Consider the following 8,935-nt stretch of genomic DNA (forward strand, 5'->3'; position numbering starts at 1 on the left):
AGTTTCACTAACTTTTTGCAAAGTTACAAATATTCATTTACCAAGCTACTTCTAGCTCAAACAAATGCTCTTTGACTAGCCTCTTTAAGTCACTACTCAAGTATTCTTTCACAGATAAGTCTGTCTAGGCTCAACCCCAAGTATTCTTTTATAGTCAAGTCTCTTTAGGCTATGAAAGTATTACAACATTATAGTTGTCGTCTCTTTTAGACATGATTATAACAAATCGTTTAAGCACAAGAAAGCTCTTGAAGTAGATATTCTAAGAGATGTGTATTGTATCTTAGAATTTTACTATGTTTACACCTCTATTCTCTATTATGCTTGTTATCTTCTCTTGAGTTCCAAAGCCTCTTATATAATAGCTTTGAAAGAGATGATTGTTGCAGCTTCTTGAGTCTAATTCATAGAATTGCTTCATCTTTCTCCTTTATCTAATCTAGAGAGAAGAAGTATTTGTTGGTGCATTAAATGTTTCAATCAATGTCTTCCACCTAAAAGTACTCCTTATCTTTGATAGATCAAGCTACTTATCAGAGCAAAGTAGCAAAGTAGCAAAGTAGGAACAATAAGAAGCAAAGTTAGCATGTAGGCGAGGATGCAATCCTTTTTTCAGTGTCTTTCCGTGAAATCCCCAATCTTTATCCTTTGTTCTACTACCCTTCATGCTTTTATACACTTTTAACAGAATGTGAGTTCCAAGATAACAACTTTCGATCTATTAAGGTATAAAGCATTTATTTGAACATTTAAAATTGTCAATCACAATAAATAATGATCATTAGAAATTTCTCTTTCACAGTCTAAAACAACAACTTTTACAAAGCGTTTTCTTACTAAAAGATGTAGTGTTTGTTATCGTTAAAACTTATAAAACATGAGGAATCTTAGATCTTCTTTTGACTTAACACTTACTCTATAGCCCATTTAAGAAAAATATGTTTGGCTTGCCATCATACTATATCAGCTAAGAATCTAAAGAGGCAACTTGCTTGTTGAAGGGTTTTCAACTTTGGACTCGTAGAACACCACAATTTATATCTACACAATGAAATATTTCAACTTATAAAATAACTCATCCTCATCTGGTCCTAAGTTTAACTTTAAAACTCAAAAACATGCATCATGCATTACTTAACACAATGTAAATCAACTTTAGTTATAACTTAAACCCTTCAACTTATTCAACATACAACATAGCAACACTTGGAAAAATCATCTAATTCAACTCATATCAACTCAACATTTTACAACATGATTCTTTAATCATAAAGCAACATATTACAACAAAGTTGAACCATTAATCAACTTACAACATTATATGGTATATAAAAGTTGAAAGTATCATAAGTTATAAAACATGATTCTTGTTAGGTGAGTAGAGCTCTCTAGAGCTCATCACTAGGCAAGTTACTCTTACACAATGAGGAAACATTTTGTGGCTCATGTCGGCCAATAGACTTGGACTTGTCAGGCGACCAAACTTTTTTGGAGCTCATTGGCGGGCAATCACAACTTGTTGACCAAGTTCTTACAAAGGCAACCTTGAGATTTATCTTTGTCATAAACAACATATACTAGCATTGTCATTTCAATATCATATCCATCACAAAATTGCCCTCTTCATATCAATTTGAATAACAACATCATCTCATACATTTTCATCATCTTGATATCATAAACTCCATTATCATCTTTAATATTATTACAACATAGAATTATTATGTACTTTATAAAAAATATACAACCTCTCATAGTCAGCTACCAAACAACGATGACTTTCAAATAAACAAACACATATGAAGTTATACTAATCCTGTCAAGCTCATCTTTATACCATAAGAAAGCTAAGAAGATTATACACAACTCTTATGTTGACCTCCTATTTTAATAAAAACATCTATCATACTTAAAATTACAAAAATCGCAATAGTTTTGCCTAATGCTAGTTGTAGACACCCAATTTCGTCTAGGGGCATACAAACAAGAAAATGGACCTCTATTATGGAGGGAAGGAGCTCCAACAAGACAGGACTTTAGAAGGCCCAAAAACCCAAACAGGCTGATTTTAGAAGACTGGAATGGGCTGTTCCAAAACCGGAACGGGCCGTTCCCAATTTGGAACGGGTCGTTCCAAGTTTCTAAAAGGGGCAAAAACCCTAAATTGGAATGGGTCGTTTCTAAATTGGAACAGGCCGTTCCAAGATTGGAACAGGCCGTTCCAAGCTTATAAAAAATGGGTTAAAAGCTTTACTGGAACGGGCCGTTTCCAAACTGGAACGGCAGAAAAAGGCCTAAAAACTCCCTTTTGGAACGTCGTTCCAGTATACCAAATGACGTGTTAATCTTATCTCTGGAACGAGCCGTTCCAATTTTGGAACATGCCGTTTCGGTTACAAAATTTACACGTAATGGCCATATCCAGAACGGGCCGTTCCAATTTTGGAACGGGTCGTTTTGGACCCTTTCTGAAGTCTATAAATAGACAGCTTGGGCTCATTTCTTAGGACTCCAAAATTTTATCCAGACTCCTTAGAGCTCGAAATTTCTCTCTTTTTCTCTTTCCCTCTCTCTTTTGTATTTCTTGAGATTTTGTGAGGCATTGTAGTGTGAAAGGTTGCCACAAAGCACCTAAAATCTTCCTGTTTTGAAGATTCAATAGAACTCATTCAAGAGGTATTTCATTAATCTCTTTCTCTTTTTATTTATTTATTTCTTATCTATAATTAATATTGTCATAATAAAAATAATCATGTAGACATTTTAGGGTTAATTGTATGATTTAGATTTCAAGCATGTAAATAATTATTAATAAAAGGGAATTTAATATTTATATTATTATCATTTATAATGCTAACTTCATTATAGGGTATCAATTAAGGGCGTTGTAGGGGTGCTTAATACCTTTCCTACACGTAACCGACCCCCGAACCCAATTCTGGTTATCAAGGCCATTATTGGATTTTTAAAAAACCTTTTCTTTTTCCAATGTTTTGAGTAAAGCATTGGTGGCGACTCCATGAACTCATTTTTTAAAACCATTAATTAAGGATTAGTCTGGTGTCCGGACATTCCTTAATTGATGAGACTTTTAAAAGGATGTCTAAATCATTAGTCGCAGGATCAGAAATTTTCGGGTTGCGACACTAATAATTTGACCTTTGCTAACTAAAAAGTTCATAAATTTAGCTCTATATCTCATTTTTTGGTGATTACAAAGACATTGGAAAGATAACATATAAGATTACAACTTTCATAAAGACAAAAAAGCCTAAATCGACCATCTTCTATTGGTTAAGCGATTGTTTTCTCCTTGAGCAAGCTGAGTATACTATGGCTCCTCATTAAGTGACCAAAACTCACTATTGAGTGAAAATATAAAAATTGAGTTAGTGTTCTTCATTTGTGCTTGAACATTGAATGACCATATACTTTTAGCCAAGAATGTGATGTTACCCCCATGGTACCCCATGGAAATCACCTTCCCTCAACAAAATATAGCTAACAACATCAAATTCAACTTGTGTATCCCATGATTATTCTTTTCCACACCTCATACAACTCGAAATTCCTCAAAAATATCTCATACAACAACTAACAAACTTAATGTTATCAACCTATCTTCAACTTTTGAAAACCCCAAAATCCAACAACATGAAATTCATCCATTCTCAACATAAATGCAACCAATGGGCAAGACAACATAGAAATCAATGCAGACAATACAAAAATAATCAATCTACAAACTTCTTTTACCTCAATAGCTTCAAAGTTTGGGAAATTCAAAAGGAAAAGGGATAATCGTGGACTTCAAGCAACTAATTCTCTCTATAATCCCAAGTTTCATAGCTTGAATCGCAACCTCTACAACTCAAACTATCGATCAATGAAAGGAAATAAATCTTCTAATAAAATTGGATTAAAGATTGGAATTCGTTGGTTCTGGAGCATTTTTCTCTATAATTCTAGAGTTATAAACTTATGAAGTTTTTATTTTTTTTAGAATCCACCTTATATACCTCAACCCTCCTTAGGTCAACTTTTACATACTTAAGTTATATCTTTTACAACTTAAGCCAAAGACCATCTCAACTCTAATCCCTATCCCTCATAGGACTACAACAACATTAAAAATATCTTAATTACATATATCACCAATATAGATTATTAAGGAAAAATGGTATTATAATTCTCTCCAACGACAAAAATTTTCCCCATGAAAATTCTTTTACTTGGGAAAAGATATAGATATTGATTTTCCACCTTCCCCTCTAACTCCCACATAGTTTCACATGTGACATCATCTCTCATCACCTTGACCAAACTGATAAACTTCCCTTCTAACTTCCACTTTCTTACCTACTAACTTTATAGGTATTTTGTTACCACTTTCTATTAAAAAAGATGGTTATATCCAAGAGAGGAGTGGATTGGATTGTTTAAAAAATTTATTGGATTAAAACTTTTCTAAAAGAATTTCAATTGACTCAATTGATTCTAATCAATTTCAGATAAGGATGTTAAAATGAATTATGCAAGGTATAAAGAAATCAAGAAACAATAAGAAAATGTAAGAATAGCTTGCACAAAATTTATTTGGTTCAATCACAACCACTGTGACCTACTTCTAGTCTCTCAATCAACCTGATTGAAAACTTCACTAAAACTTTAAACTGTGAAAGATTACAATCACAACCTCATACAATTTACATCTAGAAATTTAAAAGAACCCCACTTTTTGAACCCTAAGAAGTGCCCTGTAGAAACCCCACTTCAAGTAATCTTTTTCACTTGAGAAACCTACTCAAGATTCAAACAAAGATAAAGGAAGGGTATCACCTGATTCACTGAAATAAATAATACAAATGTAAAACTTAAACCATAGGTTTTACAATCTTCAAAGATTGATGATGATGACTCATGCTTCCTTGGTTTTAAACCTTAATTATGACCATTGTCAACTAATTAGGAAGACTATAAGATAACTTGTTAATTTAACATTAGCACAAAGCAAAACAACCAATACTAGTTGCACTTTCTCAAAAAAGGCTTATTCTAAACAACATTATACCTATTTGTAAAAATCAAAATCTTGAGCTTTCAACTCGATATTGATCAACAAACTCCCCTTTTTTGATGATGTGATGAAACTAGGTTGAAAATGATTGGTGAAATCTTTAACTAGCTCTAGTGTGCTTCCATTCTTCTTCCATGGATTCCAAAAGCTTCAAAACAAACTCAAATGATGGAGAAGGAAAGGAATGAGACACACTAATTATAGAGAGAAGATGAGCAAGAAATGAAGAACTAGTCACAAGGATTAATTTCTTAATAACAATTCGTAAGGAGAAGTTTCTCCAAGAGAAAGAACTAGGACTTTTGGAAGAGAAATCTCAAGTGTATATTTCTCAAAATGATTCAAAAGTGATGTCCAATACAATGAAAGACCTATATATGAGATTTAATCTAAGCTAACCTAAATTAAAAATAACCTAGGTTAGGTTAGGCTAACTTGAACTTAAGACTACTAACCATAGTCTAGCTTAACTAATTTGGGTTTAGGGTTAGATGTGAGGAAAGATTCGTTTATTCTAAGAATAAATTTATTTAGACTTAATTAGTCTCCTCAATAATTCATTTTTTATATAATTCAATCACTGAATTTAAAGTTTTTAATGTATAAAACAAACTTGCAATTTTTAAAAAATTTAAAAATCATTTAATATTTTGTTTCATTAAGTCAAGTTGATATATAATTATAAAAGTTTTTTATACATTAATTTGAATTAATAAAATAAATTATCAAATAATTTTTAATTTTTTTTTTATAAATTTACAGATTTGATCTATACATTAAAGACTTTAAATTCAATGTTTAAATTATTAAAATTTGATATAAAACATGAGTTATTAAACAAAATAAATTTAGATAGATTTATTATTAAAATAAATGAATCTCTCCTCTATATATATATATATAATTTGAAAACAAAATAATATTGTCATTCTATTATATTAATTTGTTGGACAAATAAATATCATTTTCCTTTTCTATATTCATTCCTGTGAAAATATTTTGTGTTTATTACAACAATTAATTGGTAGCATTTCTTAAAAGAAATGTCAAATGAAATATAAAGCATATTGGTGTCATCCATTGCCGTGATGAGCATTAAAAGAAGGTAGGGGTGTGCAAAAAATCCAAATTGATCCGATCCGTTTTGAAAAATCTGATCCATTTTGAAAAAAAATCCGAATCGAACAACTTTATAAAACCGGTTCAGTTATCCGATCCATTTTTACAAAGTGGATCGGTTCAGTTCGGTTTGGTTTAAAAAAAAACAGATTCATATGTGAGTAAAAAGTGGATAACCGCACCGCACCGAACCGATCCATTTTCAAAAAAACCAATTCATATTTTAAAAAAACCAAACCGATCTACTTTATAAAAATTGGATCGGTTAACCGATCCACTTTTATAAAACGGTTCTATAAAACGGTTCGATTTAGTTCAGTTTGGATTTTTAAAAAACCTGATCCATGAACACCCCTAAAAGAAGGCATATCCCACTGATTCTTATGATGAAGTTACCAATTTTGTATAGCCAAAATCTGATGGGCAATCAAATTGTGAAGAAAAACTGTTTTTCAATGTCTTATTTCGAGGAAACAGCCATAAATATAGCACATAATTTTATATATTGAAACGTGTTATAACTTATAATAAGCTTTTCTTGCACTTCTCATAAAGGTTAGGTGTTTTTATTTTTTCGTTTCTACGGGGAACTGTGTGAACCCGACAATTGCCGGATTAGACGCTAATTTCAACATTAAATGCAATCATTGACTCAGCCCAAACATGTTGAGACTTGAAATAATTTTAAAATAAACAAGAAATAATTATTTATTTGTTTGTATTAAATATAAGGTGAAATGTTGGTGGATATTAACCGTCCAATGGGAGAACGTATTTAAATTTGCTTTGACTTTTATTTATCTTTACTTGGTGAACAGTTCCAAGATGTTGACTCCAATCATTGCCAAATTTTAAATTTCTCTTGCTTAAATATAAGTACGTATTCCCTCAGAAATTATATATAAATAAGAAAAAATCAATTTGATATGTATTAAAAAATAGTTAAATATATTTAATTTTTATAATTTCATATAAAATATATATTATATTTATTAAAACATTCTTAATTATAATTATTGTAGATAATATTTTTAATTATTGTCTTCCGAGTAATTTTGGAAGCAATAAATAAAATTAAGTTTGTTAAAATTTGTTTATATTTTAGTCTAAAAATTTTAAACATTTTTTTTACTTAATTCAGAGAGAGTATTACTATTCAATTTCTTTTTATCAGTATATTTTAGAAGGAAATACTTTAAAAGAGTTTTATTTAATGGGTGTTTTTATTTATTACTAACCAAGTATGACATAATTAGTAGATAAATTTGTCTCTTAAACATGTATTATCATTTAAAATTTACTAGTCAATATTTGGTTAGCCAAAAAGATAAGGTATCAGATACTAATTATATGCTAATATTGACAGTAAACAATAAGTTAAATGGACGATTCAGCTAGACAACATAGGAATAAAAAAATTTAGTTGAAATTTCCGGGTAATCAAGAGGAAAAACGGTCGAATGACAAGCCAAAAAAATTAGGGATCACGCTCCTTACAGTTAAGAGAGTTAAAACCCGAGAATTTTGAAGACATCCCTTGCGAAATAGGATATGGGAAAGTGCGCTAGCACTGAGAATTGGCCAAAATTGGATCGAATAGTCGGAAAGGTTGAAAATTGAACCATTTAGTGGTCGTAGGTACTGAAGCGCGCACGATCTAAGCTACCAGTTTGAATCTTGTAATATAAATTTGTGTACTAGACTATATGAATGAAACAGCCCAAGCAAGCAAACACATGATTTTTCTTTTTAGTTTTCTTTTTTGAGCTTTATCTTTACATTTTACCTAGTCATCTTTCATGTTTAAATTCCGTCATCATTTATTATTCCAAGCCATTTATATGATTTTCTAAGTATTTCACCTTTCAATCAAGTGCTTTTTGTAAGTAACTTGAGGACATGCATTCAAATGAGTTGAGAGGCAGACTTCTCCTCTTAATAGTCAAATTGCTAGATCCTAAATCCAAATTTTGGAATTGTGTTATAACTAGAATAGTCGAAACCCATTCGACTAAGGCTAAATCAATTACATGACAAAAAAATTGGCATGCTTTGACTTGTGAAAGATGTATTTTGTAGATTTCTAGCTTAACATTTTAATGACACCAAAAAGTCCAATTTTGAGGTCGAGCGCTTTAAGATATGCCATAAACAAGACATCGTGTCAAAGTGGAAAAAATTATGAAATTAAATAGAATTTAGAATTAAAATTAATAAAAAAACATAAAGTGAATCACAAGTAATTTTTTGATTTAAGGCACTCATAAAGGTAAAATAGGCCCAATGTAATGTGTAACATTCTGAACACGCTAGAATGAGAGAAATATAAAAATTTGTACAAGTGTGAGATTGTACAAGTAAGGATAATTTAAATAAATTAATTTGTATTACATATACCAATAAGATATATTTATTTTTTGGTAGCTTAAGCACGCAAGTGACGAAAAAAAAATATTGAAAAGTCTTGTATTAATTTCTGGGAACAATCATTGATCTCAGAGGTAGTCGAACATCTTAAAAAGGCTACATAAAAATATTTACAATAGAGACAAGTATGATGATGGAAATACATAATAATTTTATTTATAACCTTTTAATCTAAGTTATCTTTTAGTCTATTAGTTATTATGAACAATTCTCATTTTCTTATGTTAAAAAGTTTTGCATTTCAAACATCTCATAAATGAAGTAATATCATAGTCAAACGTAATACATATCATATGACCAGTTTTGAAATTT

This window comes from Cajanus cajan, chromosome 3, assembly GCF_000230855.2.
Source record: "Cajanus cajan strain Asha chromosome 3, NIPB_CcT2T_4, whole genome shotgun sequence".
NCBI lineage: Eukaryota > Viridiplantae > Streptophyta > Magnoliopsida > Fabales > Fabaceae > Cajanus > Cajanus cajan.